The sequence below is a fragment of the Galeopterus variegatus genome, unplaced genomic scaffold, assembly GCF_000696425.1.
Source record: "Galeopterus variegatus unplaced genomic scaffold, G_variegatus-3.0.2 Scaffold4499, whole genome shotgun sequence".
Taxonomy (NCBI): domain Eukaryota; kingdom Metazoa; phylum Chordata; class Mammalia; order Dermoptera; family Cynocephalidae; genus Galeopterus; species Galeopterus variegatus.
The window spans coordinates 74739-96899 of record NW_007730610.1 but is presented as its reverse complement, the minus strand read 5'-3'; the positions used below and the strand labels follow the sequence as shown (position 1 = coordinate 96899).

At 38.6% G+C, this 22161-nt stretch overlaps 1 protein-coding gene across 1 annotated transcript in view; it reads right to left on the bottom strand.

Annotated features, from left to right (window-relative positions):
* LOC103603197 (zinc finger protein 345-like) overlaps nucleotides 1-22161 on the bottom strand; it is an 81305-nt gene that overhangs the window by 32801 nt on the left and 26343 nt on the right. The gene's annotated exons all lie outside the window — the stretch shown is intronic.

The following is a 22161-nucleotide window of genomic DNA, read 5'->3' as shown; positions in this document are numbered from 1 at the left end:
TTAACTGTCATCTTCTAAACCACAGTTTCTATTTTTGTCACATTTCTTCCTGAGATTCATTTAATCTCCCTATTTTTCAGGTTGGAAATACTGTCTTATTTAGAAAAATAATTTTATTTCTTGAGGTAAAATCGTCCTCTTGAAGCTTCTCAGATTCCTGTCTCAGAATTTCACTGCATGTAGTTTGCAGGTTATAACTGCCTGCAGCCCTCACTTTTCCTACCTTTGAAAAGGTGTACGTGTGTGTGGGTGTGTGTGTGTGGGGGGCTGGCCTATACAGGGATCTGAACCCTTGACCTTGATGTTATAACACTGCACTCTAACCAGAGGAGCTAGCTGGCCAGCCCCTGAAAGGGTGTGACTAACTCTTTTTCATCAGCTAACTCTGCTGTTATCATCTGACACTGAAATGTTCTGTAGTGAAGGCCTAGAAAGGCAATGTTTCTTCTCTAATATAATTTGATTCTATACTCTTGGCTTTTCCTTGATATGTTTGGTTGTTACTCTCATAGCCTGGGACAATTTCTTCCTCTGTCTGATTAAACTGAAAACACCTTTTCATTAAGTTTGATTTACAGGTTATCTAAAATAGGCTTCCTGTAAGGAGAAACAATCACACTTGTTTTTCTTTACCTTTTTGGTAACTGGTGTAACAAAGAGTTTGTGTTTTATCACTGTAATTTCCTATGTTGTCTCTATTAGGTTTTTCATTACCTGGGAAAACTGAACCCAGTTGGGCTCCTAGAGAGCCTCAAAGAATATATCTTTCATCTTGTAGAGAAATTAAATAATTAGGCTTATTAACTAAATTATATGGGAAGGACTGTCAAATGTTAAATATTACTAGATTTTCTTTCAGCTCCATTTATAAATATGTTGATGGTGTAAATGTTACAAAGTTTGTTATCAGTCATATTTTGGTTGTTAAATCTTTCTTAAGGATATATTTGTATAGATCTAATGGTCCTCATGTGACACTATCAGTCATGATTCTGGTTATCTTAAGGTGCTGTATGCAATAGAAATAGTCAAATTTCTTGGTCAACTGTTGATTATAATAAGCTTTCACCAGATTTTAACCATGACTGTTCTAAGTCTCTATCATCGCAGTTTTAATTTTTCTCTGAAATCGTCCACAGTCAGATTGATGGAAAAGACTGTAACGAGTACTCTTAAACATAGATTTTGAATAAGTTTAAGATCAATAGACAAAATAAAAATTTGGGGGACTCTAATAAGAAATATGATGGGCTTATAAAACTGCTAATCAAGATCAAGCAAAACAAAAATTAATTACATGAGGTTAAATAACTGATAAAGAAAATGCCTTTATGACTTTTACTTAACACTGTTGGTTCTTTACCTAAATGTTTAGTTTTACAGATTTAAGGAAACTTTCTCTTTTATCTATAACTTACAGCAATTTGGTAAAATATACTTTTTAAAGCAAAGATCGAAACATTTACTTTCTCCTCCCTACTTGATTTCTCCAATGTTTGAAAACTGTGAGTATGCTTATGATTTTTATGTCAATACAGTTATTTACAAAATTCAATAAGAATTTTCTCTCATTATTAATAGGATACAATTGGGAACATTGGTAATATTGCCAACACTTTGACTACAATATCATATTTGAAAATTTGCATAAAATGCCAGACTTTAAGAGTTCTTGGCCTTGCAGTGAGTAAATAAAACTGTCACTGCCTGGCAGGCCCAAGAACATTAAGACTAAAGGTAAAATCTAGTTTGCCTTAGTTTGGCTTCCTAGCTCCAAGAGTCTGTGGGGTTTTTTGTTTGCTTTTTATTAGATCTGGGATTGCTATGTGATCAATACAGAGGGAAAAAGCTATATCTCTAAAGAAAAGCTATAATACATCTATTAGGTTATAGCTCTGTACATCATATTTAATTTTTAAAAAAATCTACCTGTAGACTGGATTAGGTCTTAAATGCTAGGTTCCTCCAATCCAAATTTCTTCCATAGAATTACTAAAATTGAAAACTGCCCTGTTCCTGTAGCCCTAAAAGCTGAAACTCAATGAATTTTAAGAGGCAAGTCCCCAGAGGCCTGGGGCCAGATGGTGAACTAGAGGTGTCTGGAGCATGTTCCTCCCACAGAAAAAGACCAAAACAATGAACAGACAGCTAAATATTGATGATAGCACCAGTGGAAGAGTGTAGGATTGCAGCAGGAGACTGGTGAAATCCCTGTGGAGCACAAAAGCCCAGGGTGGTGGCACACAGAGGAGAAAGAGACACATGGCTTCAGCCATGATGTTTTTGACACTGGGATTAGCACAGGAGGAATCTTCCCTGGAGGCAGAAAGAACCTGCTCAGCAGTGAGCACCTCCTACCATTTCTTCTTGCTTGTACCCTGGCCTGCTGCCACCTGCACCACCGCCACCTGGCCCCAGAGCACTACCATCACTCCTGCCAATCTACACACCCAGTAGTCTATCCTACTCCCTGCTGACGCCCAGCCTGGGCACTATCAGCTTCACCTTGCCCAGATTCAGATGTTCCTTGTTTTATCAGGCAGAAGAGGAAAGAGGTGAGTGAGCAAAGACACGAGCCAGCAAGTAATTTACACTGCCCCAGAGGAATTTGCACTGCCCCTTCATCATACACCCAATGGTGGGAATTACTCACAGAGTCTACACAACTTCATTGGCCCAGGGAGAGACAGACATGGAGCTGCCAGAAAGAGGTAACAGTGCAGTCCTGTGAGCCAGTGGCTCAACCCACAGAGAAATTTGCACTGTCCCTGTGATCATGAACCCAGTTGTGGGAACTACTCATGCAGCCCACATGACTGCATTGACTTGGGGAGGGACATGTGTGGAGCTGCCAGAAAGAGGTGACCAAGCCAGTGGCCCAACACACAGGGGAATTTGCAGTGCACCCATCACCATGCACCCTGTAGTGGGAACTACTCCTGCAGCCCACTTGGCTGTATTGACCTGTGGAGGGATACAAATGGAACCACTGGTAAGTGCAGAAACTCAGGATAGCCAAATAGAGTATGGAAGAAAACTCGCAGCCACAACTACCCCATCCCCCCAAATGGAAGAAGCAAGGGCCCAGGAGGTGTATCTGCTTACAGGAAAGAAAAACCTCTCCCAGGGTTGTCCATTCAAGTTGAGGAGCTTCACTACACTCCAATGCACATGTTAAGGGAAACTAGCCAGGGTGACAGCTAGTCCACCCAGGGTCACCCACATCAGCAAAGGAGACAGGGCACCCAGCAATTCTCCCAAGAGCTCAAGATCTCACCCATGACCACAATTCAATACAGTGTCATTCACTTCAGCAAGAAATCACTGAGTGTCCAGTACCCAGGCCACAGAGGGACACATAGACAACTCCAACACTGAATAGTCAAAGTAACCACATGGAGACTACACTACTGTGTCTAACTGGAACCGAAATTAAAACTCAATGGTCAATACAGAACACATCTACAGTAGGGACTATCTCTCCTCAAAAGCCACTCCAGACTAATAGAAACAAGTGCTCCACAAGATGCCGAGACATCAACATAGATATATCAAAAATACTAAAAAGAAAGAAAATATGACACCACCAAAGGAATATAATTCTCTAGTACCAGACCCCAAACAGCAGGAAACCTCTCAAATGACTGAAAGAAATTCCAAGCAACAATCTTAAGAAAACTAAATGAGATGTATAGAAAGACTGAGACAGATGACACAATGAAATGAGAAAAGCAATCCAGGATCTGAAGGAGTAAGTTTACAAAGAGATAGATACCTTAAAAAAGAATGTAGCAGAACTTCTAGAACTGAACTATTCTTTCAGTGACATAAAAACTATAACCAGGAGCTTAAGCAACAGACTAGAGCAAGCAGAAGAAAGAATTTCTGATCTTGAAGACAGTCTTTTCGAAATAACCCAGGTGGAAAAAGAAGAAAATAATTTTTAAAAATGAAGGAAATCTATGAGAGCTTCAAACATATAAACATCCGAATTATAGGTATTCCAGAATGGGAAGAGAAAAGAAAAGACTTTTCAGTGAAAAAATAGCAGAAAATTTCCCAGGTATTGGTAAATATATGGACTCCCAGATCCAAGAGGCTCAGATAACCAAACAAATTCAATCTGAAAAGGTCCTCTCCCAGATATATTGTAGTCAAATTATCAAAAGTCAAGCACAAAGAGAGAATCGTAAAAACAGGAAGAGAAAAGCATTAAGTCACCTATAATAGAGTCCCCATCAGACTAACAGCACATTTATCAGCAGAAACCTTACAGGCCAGGAGCAAATGGAATGTATATTCAAAGTACTAAAAGAAAGAAACTGCCAGCCAAGAATACTATACCCAGCAGAGCTATTCTTCAGAAATGAAGGGGAAATAGTGTATTTCCCAGGCAAACAAAAACAGTGAGAATTCATCACCACACAACCAGCTCTACAAAAAATCCTAACTGGAGTCCTATATGTGGAATTCAAAAAACGATAAGCATCATGAATAAAAGAGAAAGAATAAAACCCACTGATAAATCAGATGTGCAAACAAGAAAGAGAAAGAAACTAGATCTTGCCACTACAAACAACTGACAAACAATAAAAGGGAAAGAAACAAAAGACATATAAAACAACCATTAAAAAACCCAACAAAATACCAAGAGTAAGACAATACCTTTCAATAATAAACTTAAGTATAATCAGATTAAATTCCCCACTCAAAAGACATAGATTTGGGGCCAGACGGTGGCTCACTTGGGAGAGTGTGGTGCTGATAACACCAAGGCCACAGGTTTCGATCCGTATATAGGGATGGCCAGTTAGTTCACTTGGCAGAGTGTGGTGCTGACACCACCAAGTCAAGGGTTAAGATCCCCTTACTGGCCATCTTTAAATAAATAAATTGAATAAATTGAATGAATGAATGAATAAATAAATAAATAATAAATAAATAAATAAATAAATAATCCAGTCTCAAGTATTTCTGTTATAGCAACACAAAATGGACTAATACAAGAGCTCATTCTCCCAAACTCATTCTATCAGGTCGGCATCATCCAGATAGCAAAATCAGACAAACACAACAAAAAAAGAAAACTACAGACCAATATCCTTGATGAATATATACCCCAAAATTCCCAACAAAATATTAGCAAACGGCATTCAACAGCACATCAAAAAGATTATACAACATAGGCCCAAGGGGGAAGTGTCTGTGGGACGGGGGCGACCCCCGTGCCTGCTGGGGTCCCGCGACGGCTGCTCTGCACGCCTGAACCAGGTCCGAGGTGTTGGAGGACACATGCTGATGAACTCCCATGCAACTCTCCCCTCCTGCTTCCAACACCCTGAGTCCTCAGGCACACCTGTGAAGCTCCTCTGCTGGGCCTCCCACCTTTGTCACCACAGTGCAGTGGGCCTCCTGCTGGATCCTCCAGTGTTGGTGGATTCATGCTGATACCTCCATACAGATGCCCTCTCTCGAGCAGACCAGTGATGCGCCTCTGCTGGGCTTCCCTCATCCACTCACTGCCATGTGATGGGAAGTGAAACAGGAAGGGAAAATGGGAAGGGCTCAAATAAGCTTTAAACGAAGCTTGCATTTATCCCCTGGTACATATGTGCAAGAAGTCTATAAAGGAGGGGACAGCAAATGTTTTCTGGAAATGACCAGACAGGATCATTGTCATTTGAGGATGTAACTATGGAATTCATGTGGAAGGAATAGCAGCTACTGGACTCTGCTCAAAAGAATGTGTACAGAAATGTGATGTTGGAGAACTTGAGCAGCCTTGTGTCACTGAAACACTGGAAAGCTCATGGTTACATAACTGGGCACCAGGGAACCCAAGACAGGCTTCAAAGAGCAACAGAAGTCCATGAAGGTGATGCAAGCAGAAAAGTATTTCAGTCAGGGTGAACCTTGCCACCCTTTAAAGCAAAGACCCAACAAGTGTGTCTCAAGTGGAAAGCAGTTGAAATATCCATTAGATTTATTTCCTCAGAGTGGAAATGACAGAAGAAAGAAACCTGGTAAACTTAATGGATATGAGAAATCATTATACTAAGCATGAAAAAACTTGTGCTGGATTAAAATACTACAAATGTAACAAAATGTGGAAAAGTCACCAGCATGAAGTTATGGCTCATTGTGCACCAGAGAACACACACAAGAGAGAAGCTTTTTAAATGCAGTGACTGGGGCAAAGTCTTCTCCCAGAAATCACACATTGTTACACATCGGATAATCCACAGAAGAGGAAAACTGTATGCATATAGTGACTGTGGGAAAGCCTTCTCTCGAAAGTCACATCTGATCACACATAGGAGAATTCACACAAGAGAGAGACCCTATGAATGCAGCAACTGTAACAAAATCTTTTCTCAGATGTCACAGTTCAGTATTCATCAGTGAAGTCATATAGGAGAGAAACCCTATGGATGTAGTGAATGTGAGAAAGCCTTTAGTGGGAAATCTCAGCTTGTTACTCATTAAAGAACCCATATCGATGAAAAACCCAATAAATGCAGTGAATGTGGAGAAGGCTACAGAGAGAAGTCAAGTCTCAACAAGCAACAGAAAATTCATTCAGGGATGCAGTGAACCCTATGGATGCAGTGAATGTGGGAAAGACTTCAGTGGGAAGTCATTCCTCATCAGACATGAGAGAACTCATTCAGGAGAGAAACCCTGTGGATGTAATGAATGTGCAGAGGCATTTATCTGGAAGTCACAGCTCACTGTATATTGGAGAATGCATACAGGGGAGAAACCCTATGGATGCAATAAATGCGTGAAAGCCTTCTTCCAGAAATCACACCTCATGATACATCAGGGAACTCATGTAGAACAGAAACCCTAAGAATGTGAGAAACTTTTGAGAAAATAATCACACTTCTTTCTATATCATGAAACTTATTTATAGAAATCCTACGAATGTAGGACAGTCTTCAGAAGGAAGTTCTTTCTTAAACATCAAAATGCCAAATGGGACAATAAGTCTGTGTGTGTAGTGAATGTGGCAAACAGTAAAAAGCTCAGCAGATAGTGTAGTCTCATTATCAGTCAGGTTATTCATAGTGAGAAGAAAAATGATTTACATGAATATGGAAAATTACTTCCATAGAAATGTTCAAAGGAAATTTGGTTTCCAACTGATACTGCTTTTTTTTAATGAAGAAAAGATTATATATTCAATTCTAAATGATAGGCACCTGAAACTTTAAAAAATACATATTTATTTTCAATACTCTTGATAACAAGGAACATTGCTTTAGTGGTATATAGGGCTTATATTCCTGAGTATGACTACAGAGCATATGTGAAATTAATATAATTGTGAACATGATATATGTCATATTTTGTTCATAGCATGGCATGTGTCAAGAATTCTATACAGAATATCTTTTACCTTGTACTATAATAATAGAAAATAAATTGTATCAAATAATTGACATATTATTTGACTAATACTTTGTATTACCAGATACTTTTTTGGCACATGTAAACAAGTTTGAGAACTCTGACTATACTCTGTCTTCAATGATAGATAGAAGTCAGGGTTTTTGTAAAGTCTCCTATCTCTGAACCAGCAGTTTATATATAGAATTTTGTTCATATTAAAAGTGTAAAGGCGAGAATACAAGGGAACATACCACTGAGTGAGCAAAGAAAAGCTCTGAGTGGTGTCACTCAACATTCTAAAGATACAAAAGTAGAGGCAGGGAAATAAAAGACCCACAAAGCACAGCCTCCATATTTCAGTGGGATTTCTGTACACGTTCATCTGTACATAGCTTAAATATAATAGAACCAAGAAACTGTGTGTATTTTAGGTTAATATTATAATAAATTATGTGAAAAAAAAAAGATTATACAACATAATCAAGTGGGATTCATCCCAGGGATGCAAGCATGGTTCAACATATGCAAATCAATAAATGTGATACATCACATCAACAAAATCAAGGACAAAAACATATAATCATCTCAATAATGACATTTGACAAAATTTGCATTTGACAAAATTCAACATCCCTTCATGATAAAGACTCTCAGTAAATTAGGTATAGAAGAAAAGTATTTCAACATGATAAAAGTCATTTATGACAAACCTACCACCAACATCATCCTGAATGGGAAAAAGCTGAAAACTTCCTTTAAGAACAGGAAAATACAAGGATACCCTCTCTCACCACTTCTATTTAACACAGTATTGGAAGTACTAGACAGAGCAATCAGTCAAAAAAATGAAATAAAGGGCATCCAAATTGGGAAGGATGAACTCAAATTGTCCCTGTTTGCAGATGACATGATCCATGCAGAGAAAAACCTAAAGACTCCACCAAAAAACTCCTAGAGCTGATAAACGAGTTAAGTAAAGTTTCAGGATAAGAAATTAATATACAGAAATCTGTAACATTCTTATATACCAACAATGAACTAGAGAAAAAGAAATCAAGAAAGCCAGCCCATTTAAAATAGCTACAAAAATAAAATACCTAGGAATTTAACTTAATTCCTTGGTTAAATTACCAAGTAAGTGAAAGATTTGTAGAATAAGAACTACAAAACACTGATAAAAGAAATTAAAGAGGACACCAAAAGATGGAAAGACACTCCATATTTGTGGATTGGAAGAATTAATGTTGTAAAAATGTCCATATTACCCAAAGCAATCTACAGACTCAATGCAATCCCCATCAAAATACCAATGACATTCTTCACAGAAATAGAAAAAGCAATCCTAACATTCATATGGAACAACAAAAGACCCCAAATAGCCAAAGTTATCTTGGGTGGGGGGGAGAATGAAGCTGGAGGCATTACACTACCTGACTTCAAATTATACTACAAAGTTACAGTAACCAAAAGAGCATGGTACTGGTATAAAAAGACACATGGATTAACGGAACAGAATGGAGAACCCAGAAATCAACCCAGGTACTTACAGCCAACTGACTTCAACAAAGGCACCAGAAACATACACTGGGGAAAAGACAGTCTCTTTAGTAAGAGACTGGGGAAACTGGACATTCATGTGTAGAAGAATGAAGCTAGACACACATATCACATATACCAAAATCAACTCAAAATGGATTAGAGACTTAATAAAGACCTGAAACTATAAAACTACTAAAGGAAAACATAGGGGAAACACTTCAGGATGTAGGATTGGGCAAAAGCTTTATGAATAAAACCTCAAAAGCACAGGCAACAAAAGCAAAAACAAACAAATGAGATATCAAACTAAAAACTTTCTGCACAGCAAAGGAAACAATCAACAGAGAGAAAAGACAACCTACTAAATGGGAGAAAATATTTGCAAACTATGCATCCCACAAGGGATTAATATCTTGAACATACAAGGAACTCAAACAACTTAGTAAGAACACAAATAAAAAGATTTAAAAATGACAAAGGAGCTTAATAGACATTTCTCGAAAGAAGATACAGACATGGCCAACAAAATGCTCAACCTCACTAATTGTCAGGGAAATGCAAATCAAAACCACACTGAGATATCATCTCACACAGCCAGATTAGCTATTATCAAAAAGACAGAATGACAAGTGCTGGTGAGGATGTGGAAAAAGGGAAACACTTCTACACTGTTAGTGGGACTGTAAATTAGTACAGCCATTATGGAAAACAATATGGAGGTTTCTGAAACAACTACAAACAGAACTACCATATGATCCAGTAATACCACTTGGTATATACACAACGAAATAGAAATCATCAGGTCAAACAAATACCCGCATTCTCATGTTTATTGCAGTTCTATGTATAACAGACAAGAGTTGGAACCAACCTAAATGTCCACTGACAGATAAGGAAAATGTGTGGATAAGGAAAATGTGTTATATATACACAATGGACTACTACTACTCAGTCATAGAAAGGAACTAAATTCTGTCATTTGCAGCAGCGTGGATGAACCTGGAGAAAATTATTTTAAGTGATATAAGCCAGACACAGAGATAAATATCACATGTCCTCACTCATAAGTGGGAGATAAGAAAGAAAAGAAAAAAGAGAAGGAAGGAAGGAGAGAGAAACAATAATTATAATGTGTTGAACTTTCAGGAGAGAACAAAACTGTGGTTTCTAAAGCCAGGAAAGGGACGGGGTAGGTAGAATACCAAGAAACAGATTAATAAATACAAAACAGCTAGTTAGGAAAAATAAATTCTATTGGTGTACTGTTGAAGTAGGCATATATAATTAACAATAATTTACTGCATGTTATCAAATGACTAGAAGAGAGGAGATAGAATGTCCCCCACACAAAGAAATGATTGTTTTGTAATAATGAATATGCTAATTACTGACTTGATCATCATTGTGCATAATTATTGATCCTTAACTCTGTACCCCACAAATATGTATAATCAAGAATGTTTCAATAAATAAAAATTTACAAAATAATTTAAAATAATTCACCAAACTGCCAAATGTCACAATGTGACTCTTAACCCTCTGTTTGTTTATTTATTTATTTATTTTCCGTGACCGGTAAGGGGATCACAACACTTGGTGTGGTGTCGCCCGCACCGCGCTCAGCCAGTGAGCACACCAGCCATTCCTATATAGGATCCGAACCTGCGGCGGGAGCATCGCTGTGCTCCCAACGCCGCACTCTCCCAAGTGCGCCATGAGGTCGGCCCATCTAATGTTTATTTTTTTCTCTTGACAGGATAATGGTCATTTAAATTATTCAATTGGTTATAAAATATTATGTCTCTTCTAGGTTCCTAACCTCACTTCCTATTGCCCTAACTCATCTTGAGTGCTGTTTCATCTTTCCCACCAATGTGGAACACGACAATGTAGGAATGACCTTCCCAGTACTGAAGGTCCTTTCAATCAGGAAATTGGTCATCAATGCTTCCATGAGGAATATTTTGATCAAAAAGGGGGAAATGGTGTTTTGTAGCTGACTCGGCTACACAAGAAGTTCTGTAAAAATATTAACAGCCTTGAAGGGGAGCCTTCGGACTTTGCTGAGATACCCTGTTCTTAAACAAATAATTCACATAAATTCTGAAAACTGTTTATGTATCAATTAATGTATAGCTTGCTAACTCTGAATAAGCCACCAAGTTATGTCTGAGTTAGTCAAAGTATTATTCCTCCAATAGACATCTTTGCTTATGTGCTGTAATCTGTAACCAATGGGTATAATTCTGTATTTTACACACAAGACCCAGCACATAAAAAGATAAAAATGCAGAACAGAAGAACACTCTTGTCCCCAAAGCTGATTCTGTCAGGCCATGCATATATTCTTATGAGCCCCTGGCTAATCTCAAATTGTTATTCAAGGAACAAAAATCAAAGAGATAAGTGATAACAGAATGTGGGCCACATATTCTTTGTTACATAGTACTTGTTTATATAAAACAGTCATATATATCATTTGTGTGTGCATGTAGTATCTGAGATTCCAGAAAGACTTCTAATATTCTAAATTTGCAAAATAAGGGAATCCAGCCTGGAACACAGGATTATTTTAACATACATGTTTCTAATTTTTGGCTTAAATCTTGATGTCCGGGGCCAGCCCGTGGCTCACTCGGTAGAGTGCGGTGCTGATAACACCAAGGCCGCGGGTTCGGATCCTATATAGGGATGGCCGGTTTGCTCACTGGCTGAGCGTGGTGCTGACAACACCAAGCCAAGATCTCCTTACCGGTCATCTTTCAAAAAAAAAAAAAAAAATCTTGATGTCCTTTCTTTTGACATTATCCAGCCAGAAGTAGTCAGAGTGGTCTTTGTCCATCTCCACCACCTCAGGTTGAGGAAAGAACATGAGAAGCGGTTAATTGCAACAACAAGACTCCCATAATTAATCCTCTGATTTTTTTCTCCTATGGTTGAAGCAGGCCTCAGACTTGCAGCAAGTCTGCAAGGCAAACTTGCTGACTGAATACCTCAAAATAGGAGTACACTTGTCTAACAGAAAATAAAATAAAGGCCCGCTTAGCATGCATTTCTCGAATTTCCATCTTTTCCCATGATTATTTGACATTCTAAATCTTCATCATGGGGCAAGATGACATTACTTACATGTGTCAAGCTGTTTTCCAATCTGGAGCTGCAACCTTGTGATGAGGTATGTACTGTCCAGGCCCTGAGAAGCCAAGGAAGACATTAACCAAACTATGCTGATTGCACTGCAAGCCAATCAAAATCCAGCATGACCCTCAGGCCGCTACTCTCAAAATTTATCCTATAAATGCTTACACCTGTAAGCCTTCAGGGAGTTCAGGTAAAGCATTAGCTGGCTAGATCTCCTTGGTCGAAGCATTACTTATCTCCAATAAATGCTAATCTTGCCTACTACAAATCTTGGTGTACAGATTTATTGGATGGACTGCAGACAGGTAGGCAAACTCCTTTCTGGTTGATAACACTATCCCCCCTCATTAAAATGTGACATCATCACGTGTTAGCTGCTTCCTGCAGACCCACCTACATTAATGTAGATGTGGTATACAGCAAGTGCTTCATAATGGTTTTACAAAATGAAAGTTTGAATATTGAAATGTTTAGCACAGAAAGCTTGCTTGGAGCAGGATCTGCTACCCAGTGACAGTCCTCAGTGAAGGACAAAGAGAAAGTAACTGGGACAAATACACATATATTCCTTTTATTAAACACCTGCGAAGGCCGGCCCGGTGGCGCACTGGAGAGTGCGCCACTTGGGAGTGTGGCGGTGCTCCCGCCGAGGGTTCGGATCCCATGTGGAGACTGGTTCCCGCTCACTGGCTGAGCGCGGTGTGGGCGCAACACCGAGGGTTGCGATCCTGTTGCCGGTCCCCGGTACGGGCGTGACACCGAGGGTTGCGATTCCGTTACCGGTCAGTAAAAAAGACAAAAAGGAAAAAAACAAAAACAAACAAACAAAAAAACACCTGCGATGGCCATCACTGTGCCAATGAAGGCTTTATTTCAAGTGCCTCAAATTAACCGCTATATAAATGTAGTTCAAACAGCTCACGGAAAGATTTTTATTACTTTTTAATTCTATCTTTTCCATGAACTTTTTGAGTACCCACATATAGACGAAAGATTAATGTCACCAGCAATGGATAGAATTTTAAAAACATGAGATTCTATTTTCAGCTCATTAGATTGTTTCAAAAAGAGGGCAGGGTTGCTGTCTACTGAGGTGGAAGACCAGTGGGTAAAGACCTTGCTGTTGCCCATCTGGCAGGAGGTTTAGTATTTAAAGTGCTTCTTCCTGTTCTCAGTCACCTTCCTAGGAGATCTTACAAAACACACACATGCATGGACTGAGTACAGTCACTGGAGCCTTGACGGTGGTATCAAAACATGAGGAGGGAATGGTGACATTCAGCTATAACCATGCACACTGAAAAATACCTATGCAGTGGATTTCTAAAATGAGGAAGAAACAATTAAAATTCAGTTAAATGACCTAAAGTTGACTTTTAAGTTATTAGATATATTTATGCTGATACAGCATGATCTTCAAAACATACATTTGTGACAGATAGATTGAAGAAATGTCACGTATAGCCTGTGTAGGATGCACAGAAACAATTCTGGAGGCTGCTTTTCTAACTGACGACTCTGAGGAAGGAATTTAAATTTTGAGGGGCATGAAAAGGTTCAGGAACATTTTGATACCTTTGAGGATCTGATGTTAACATCTATCACTGTTCAATTATTGCATATGGTTATTACATAGGAGAGTGTCTTTGTACTTTGGAACTTCACACTGGAGTAACAATGGGACATTGTGTCTGCAAATCATTCTCAAGACTCAGAAATGTTAGCAAGTGGAAAATACAGTGAAGATCATGTGGAAGCTGTGTGTTCTATTTCTGAAATCTTACGTGAATTTGAAATTACTTTAAAATATGCCAGTTACCCTCATTTGAATATCATACACCATATACATGTGTTAAAACATCAAACTGTCCCTCACAAATATAATCATTGTTGTGTCAACTAAAAATTAAAAAAAATAAAAAGTAAAAAGCAGAATAGATTGTTTTGTTCCCTGTACTTTTTGTTAACAAGGTATTAGTTGGCTCATTCACAGATATTTCCTGCCTTCCCACTCTGTGTCTTGCCTATGACAAGCACCACACATTCAATGGAGAATAAAAACAGAGGCCCGTGCCTTGTCTATTAATAACAACACTCCAAAAAATAGCTGCCCAAACAAACCGTAAAGGTTGTTTTCAAAAATTTGAATATGGTCTGAGTATTAAATGCTTTTGTGGAGTCAGTTCATCTCAGTGGGTGTGATTTGGGGGTTGGGTTACATAAGATAATGTCCTTCATTTTTAAAGGGGCATGTTGAAGTATTCTGGTTAAAGTATCAGGAAACCTTCGACTTCTTTGAAAGGCATCAGCAGAAAAAACAAACACTTTAAAGCAAATATGGCAAAATGGTAGTAGTTTTCAGATCTAAGTGATGTGTAAGTTGAGTTTATTACAGTGTCCTTTCCACCTTACTAGCGTATAAAACTTTCCATAATGCAAATTAAAAGAAAGAACGATCACATATACCTTCCCTTGTCATTATTAGATTAAATTTTAAAAGCAAAAGAGAAAAAAAAATCAAGGAGACATACCAGCACATTTATGGTGGTTTTCTCTGGAGAAAGCAAGATTTAGAGCCAAAACATGACAGAAACACTTAATCCACATAATATTGTGTTGTTTGCACATTTTAAGACAGAATTTATTCATGTCTTAAGTAAAGAAAATTCATTCATTTACGTTAGTAAAAATAAAGTAAAAGCACAGCATGAAATGCTTTTTAGCAAATGGTCTGCTAGTCCTCACCAAACTGGCTGCGTTTATTTCTAAAAAGGGGAATGACTGGGATAAGGGACCGCTGGTGTTTCACGTTTTGCTTCATGTCCTAATACCTATGGTTAATTACTTGAGTAATTTAAAATTTTAATGCAAAATTTATGAAAATTATCTAATCTTTGAGATTTCAGGTGAGAAAACATAAATGTTACTAAAAAGTAAACTTGAAACCTGACTCATATTTTTTCATGATTTTTAATGGCTGTAAAAATTTTTATCCTTGTGCTGTAATTCAACAGATTCTGTCAGGCACTTTTAGGCTGCCTTAATTTATTTACCTTTATAAACAACACAGTGATGAGCATCACCACTCATTACTTCCTCAGGACATATTCCTAGGAAGGATGATGCACTCATTTAAGGCTTTTGATATTACTACCATAAAGTATGTACAGAGACACTAGTCTTGCATATGTGACTGACAAGGATGGACATGTTTGAAAACAACTGGTTGGTAACAGCAGAAAATGGGGCATCTTGTACATACTAATAGGCTCACAGTAGGAGCACAACATCTTTGGGGGACAGTCAGTAATGTCAATCAAAAGAGTGACAAAGAGTACCTTTTTGAGCAAACTTTAGTCAGGCTCCACTGAGCCCTCTTCTCAACTCAGCCTCAACCTTGCCCTGCTTTTAGCAAAAGTCCTCCTAAGTCAGTTTAACAAGAATATGCCCACTCTTGATATCCTCTCTTTGTAATTTTCCAGCCACTGACCCCCTCATGGTGCCACTGGCTATAAATCTCCAATTACCCTTGTTGTATCAGGAATTGAGCTCAGTCTCCCCTATTGCAAGAGTTGGCTCCTATCACAAAATACTTGAATAAGCTTTATTTTTAACAAATATAAAAACAATTTTTTCTGGACAAAAACTACTAATACACTTGCCCTTTGGTAGAGCAGGTAGACCTCTCAGAATTCATCTGACGGATTCTCCCATGTATGCACAAAGATGAATGTACAACAATGGTCTTCACTGAATTGCTTCTAACAGCAAAACATGTAAAATAACCTAAATGTGCATCAACAGGGGAGTGCAGTTAAACTATAGTTAATCCAAACCACGGACCAACATACAGCCTTTTAAAATATATTGTTACATGAAAAAATCAAGGCATGAGATGCCATCTCTAATATGCCACAATTCCTCTAGAAAAAGACCAGGGCTGGATGGTGGGAGAAGCAGATATACACTTGTATATGAATTAAATTATTTTAAGATACAGAAACAGATGGTCACAATGGTTTCCTCAGGGGAGGGGAATGGAGGAGCTGGTGTAAGAGGGGGATGACTCACTGCACACTATGTGGGAAACAGTCCTGCACCCAACTTATAGTCAATCGTGGTTTCTGATATCTTCCTCTCTGCTCATTTCTCTTGAAATGGAAGGAGCAGAGATTTGGTTTTCTCATCGACACTGAGGAGTTTTAACAAGCTATAAAATTGTTTCTAATATATACTTTTTAATTAAAACAACACACACAAGTTTATGTGGTCAATAGTAAACACCCTCCTTCCTGTTCCTAACCAGCATTACCCTCAGCAGGTAAACAATGTTGACAGTTTCAGGTTTTTTGTTTGTTTTTTGATTCGGACCAGATTATCTAGATATGTTACGCCTATATCTGTTGACTAACATGTGTATCTTTTACCTCTTTTTGTGCCCATATGGGATTCTATAACATACCATTTTGCACTTTCCCTTTAGTATACCCGGAATCTCTTTCCACATTAACATATGAATCTACCTTCTGTTTGATGGCCACACAGCACTCTCTCATGTGGATGAACCATAAGTCCTCCACTGATGGGCTCCACTAGACATAAAACTGGTGGGGATTCTCTGCTGCAACTCTGACCCCACATTTATGCTTGGCATTGCTTTAGTGAAGGCCCTATGTGGTGACTCTGCCTCTGTGACAGATCTCTTCTAGGTCCTCAGGCTTTCCCATACATCCTTTAAAATCTGGGTGGCAAATCTCTGGCATTCTGGGAGCCTGTAGACTTAATACCATGTGGATGCCACCAAGGTTTCCAGCTTGTAGCTTCCAAAGCTGTAGGTCCAGCCACAGCTGGGGCCAATTTAGTCACAGCTGGAACAACCAGAGCAACTAGGGTGTGGGGACCAGCATCCCAAGGTGGCCCTGGGCAGTTAGCCAATGGAGGGTGCCTTGAGCCTGTTCCCTAGAGCTTCTTCCTTTCTCTCTCACTAGGCCTCTGGGACTGTGATGAGAAGGGCAGCCTCCAAGATCTCTGAAATGCCTTTGGAATCATTTTCACATTCTCTTGCAATCCCTTTCTTTTGTACTAATCTCCTTAGCAAATGATTGCTGGGCTATACCACTGGTTTCCTCTCCCAAAGACACCATCTCATTCTTTACATGGCCAGACTGAAGGTTTCTTGATATCTTGCCCCGTGCTTTCTTGTGAATTATAAATTCTGGTGCTATGTCATGCTTCTTCTGCCATAACTCAGCATAGGCTGTTACAAATAGCCACGCAGCATTCCCGAATGCTTTGCTGCTTAGAAACTTCTGCTAAATACCTTGGGTCAGCACCTGTAAGTTCCACATTCCATAAAACTTTTGGGCATGAAGAGCATGCAGCCAGATTCCTTGCCAGTTTGTAGCAAGGATGATCTTTGCCCTAGTTTCCAGTAAACTCCTTATTTCTATTTGAGACTTCCTTAGAATGGTCTTTGCTGTCCATATTTCATCAGCATTCTGGTCACCACCATTTAATCAGTCTCTAAGACATTCCAAATTTTCCCAGGTTTTCTTGTCTTTTAAACTCTCACCAGATTTAGTCTTTTTCTAGCCTGCTTCTCCAAATTCTTTCATCCTCTACCCAATGCCCAGTTCCAAAGCCACTTCCAAAGTTTTAAGTATTTCTTATAAGCAACACCCCACTTCTCTGGTACCAATTTCTGTATTAGTTCATTTCTGTGGATTATAACAGAAGTACTGAAACTGAGTAATTTGCAAAGAAACAATATGCACTGCTTACAGTTTCAGAGGCTGGGAAGTCCAAAGTCCAAGAAATACATCTGGTGAGGGCCTTGTTCTCGATGGTGGCTCTACAGTGATGTGGATATCACAGGCAAAAACGGCAGGAGAGGGAGTAACCTACTCACCTGCTCTCATTTTAGAACCATGCCCATGACCACCATTAAACCATCAATGGATTAATCCATTAATCCACTAGGGCATGGTCCTCACAAACTAATGACCTCATCAAGGCCATACCTTTCACTTACCCTAATAGGATTCCCCACGCTCTTAATGCTGTCAAAGTGGGCATTAAGTTTCTAACACATGAAAGTTTGGGGGACACATTTCAACCCATATCACTACAGAAAATCATCAACCACAAAAGCAGAAAGCAAGAGATAAAGAAAGCAACAAATGATATACAAACCAACAATTAACAAAAAGCAATTAACAAAATGGCAGTAGTAAGCACTTACCTATCAAAAATTCCTATGAATGCAAATGCAAAATGCATTAAATTGTTCAATTTAAAAACAGAGTGGTTGGATTAAGAAAAAAAGAGAAAAAGACCCAAGTAAATACTGCTTACAAGAGACCCTTCAATTTAAAGACACTCACAGATTGAAATGAAGAGATGAAATAGAATACTCCATGCAAATGGAAACCAAAAGAGAACAGAGGTATCTATATTTACATCAGACTTTAGTTAAAAAAAAAAAAGAAAGAAAGAAAAGAAACAAAAACACATATTGCATTTCAACTGCACTTTAGACCAATGGACCTAACAGACATATACAGAACATTCCAAACAACAGCAACAAAATATATATTCTTCTCAAGTACATATGGAATATTCTCTGGCACGGATCATATGTTAGGCCATAAAACTAGTCTTAACAAGTTAAAAAAACTAAAAGCAAATCAAGTATATTTTCAGACCACAATGCTATGAAAACAGAGATCAATAACAGTAGGAATTATGAAAATTTTACAAATATGTCAAAATTAAACTATAATTCTGAACTACTGGGTCAAAGAAGAAATTAATAGAAAAAAAATTTTTTTAAATTTGAGACATAAAAAAGCAAGCAAACATACAAAATTATGAGATGCGGCCAAAGAAGTTCTAATAGAGAAATTTATGGTATTAAACACCTACATCAAAAAAAGATTTCAAACAAAAACGCAACATCACAACTCAAGAAACTAGAAAAAGAATAAACTAGACCCAATTTAGCAGAATGGAGAAAATAACAAATGTCAGAGCAGAAATAAATGAACAGACTAGGAAAATCATTGAAAAAGTCAACAACACTAAGAGATGGATTTTTGAAAACTAAGTGAAACTGACAAGCTCTTAGCTTGACTAAGAAATAAAGGAAGAAGACTCAAATGAATAAAGACAGAAATGCAACGGGTGACATTACAACTGATAACACATCTGTATTGGCATGAGAAAAACTGTGAAAGTGGGAAAACACATACTGTCTCTCCTGTGCTCTAAGAGCACAAGCAACACAGAAGACCAACTTCTGTATCTCAGTGTGCAGAACTCCCCACCAGAAAGCATGCAAGCAGTTCTTCAGCAAACACCAGCTGGATGTCCTCTAATTCAATTTCAACACTATGTACCTGGAAATAGTGTCAGATCCCATACAGAGAGGGCTTAGTCCCCAAGATAACCTCCACCATTCAGATGCCAGTCACAGGTCCAGGCTGCTGGAACTTCTGACTAACTAGCTATAAATCAGGGTTCCCATACCCACCTTCTTGTGTTTGCTTAGTTTGTGCACCTCACAGAACTCAGGGAAACATGTGCTTAACCTTTACCATTTATTATAAAGACTATTACAAAGGATACTGATGAAGAGATGCAGACATTGAGGTATGGGGAAACAGGCGCAGAGTTTCCATATATGTTATTCCTGGGCACACCACCCTCCAGAAGCCTCCATGTGTCCAGCCATCTGAAAGCTCTCTGAATAAAGCCCTCTTGAGTTGTTATGGAAGTTTTATTACATAAGCAGGATTAATTAAATCACTGGCCACTGGTGATCAACTTTAACCTTTGGTCCCTCTCTCCTCCCTGGAGATTGGGAGGGGAGGGACTGAAAGTCCTGTCTTGGTCTTTTCTGTGACCACCCCCCTCCTGAAGCTGTCAGACATCATTAGCATACAAAAAGTCTCATCACTTTGGAGATTCTAAGGATTTTAGGAGTTGTATGTTAGGAGGTGGGGATGAAGACCAAATATATATGTTCACATTATCACAACATCAGTGCAAAAAATCATAAGACACTATTACAAACAATTATATTCCAACAAAATGGATACCCTGGAAAATATGAATATATTCCTAGAAACATATAACTCACCAAGGCTGAATCATGAAAAAATCAGGAATCTGAACAAAGCAATAATGAGTAAGGAGAGTGAATCAGTGATAAGTTTTCCATGAAAGTAAAGCCCAGGACCACATGACTTCGTGACTAAATTCTACAGAACATCTAAAAAATACCAATCTTTCTCAAATTCTTCCAAAAAACTGATGAGGAGGGGATACTTCCATACTCATTTTACAAAGCCACCAGTACCCTAATACCAAAACCAAGGACACTGCAAAAAAAAGGAAACTAGAAATCAATATCCCAGATGAACATAAATGTAAAAATCCTCAACAAAATACTAGCAAGCCATATTCAACAGTACATTAAAAGAATCATTTACAATTATCAAGTAGGATTTATCTCTAGGATGCAAATATAGTTTACCATACCCAAATCAATAAATGTGATTCACCATATTAACAGAAAAAAAAGACAAAAACGATATCATCATCTCAATAAATGCAGGAAGAAAGTATTTGGCAAAACATAACATCTTTTTGATAAAAACTCTCCACAAATTAGGCATAGAAGATATGTAGCTTAACACAATAAATGTGTTATATATGATAAGCCCACAGCTAACATCATCCTAAACAATGAAAAGTTGAAAGCATTTCCTCTAAGATTAGAAACAACATAAGTAATAAAATTCCTAGGCAGAGATATTGGGCAAGAAAAAAGAAATAAAAGGTAACTAAATAGGAAAAAACTAAGTGAAATTGTCTGTCTGCTGATGTCATGTTCTTATATACAGAAAATCTTAATGGCTCCAACAAGAAAATTCTTGGAACTCAAAAATAAACTCAGTGAAGTTGCAGGACACAAAATCATAATACAAAAACCAGTATTGTCTGTATACCATAACAAACTATTGGGAAAAAAAAATTTTAAATCCTATTTTCAACAGTGTAAGATAAAATTAAAAGTAAATTTAACTAGAGTTGAACAATCTGTTCACTGATAATTATATACCATTGATAAAAAAAAAAAGACACAATAAAGATATTTCATGTTCACAGATTGAAAGAATTAACTTTATTTAAATGTCTAAAAACAGGCTTTGAGGCTGGGCAGGATGGTGGACTAGAGGTGCCTGGGGCATGTTCCCCCCACAGAAGATGACCAGAACACAGTTAAATGTTAACAGGAGCCTCTGTGGAAGAGTGGAAGAGTGCAACAGGGGACTGGTGAGATCCCTGTGGAGCATGAAAGCCCAGGTGACAGCATACAGAGGAAAGACAGGCATATGGCTTCAGCAGCCATGTCTCCAACACCAGGATCAGCTAAGAGAAATTTTCCCTTGAGGCAAAAAGGTAGGCAGAGGACCCACACCAACCCCATCCTTACCAGAAAATGGCAGATCCTTTGGCAGGACAAGCCTAGAGCCAAGTGTGGGGAGTGGCCTAGAATATACACACTGCATCGCTCTAGAACACTAGCACAAATTGTGCACTCCCCACCTCCCGACCTTGTGACCCAAGCCCATGCAGGACAGCACACTCTTGAAACCAGAGCCACTGCCAGCAGCATGCCCTGCTCTGAGGTGAATAGCCATGGCACTTCCCTAGCCTTAAGGCTCTGCTTTGTCCCAGCATACTCACAGGAGGCTACAACACCCTAATCCTAATGGTTTGATGCCTGGGCTCACAGTGTCTGTGATTCTAGTTCTGCAGTCCAGGTGGCTAACCCTAGTCCTGCTGAACTGACACACCCCCAAGTCCCTGGCCAGAGAGCAGGCAGGCAGACCCTCCTCAGGTGAACCACCCCCAATTCCTTCCCCTCCCTACCACTCCCCCAGCTTACTGAGTTGTGTGTCTTAGCCCCTAACCCAGAAAAATAGCTCATGCATCTATAACCTAAAGAATAAGTCCTTGGGCTTAAGGAAATAAAGTACATCCACTCCTCCCAGAGAAGTGGCCAGGCAGTTCCATCCT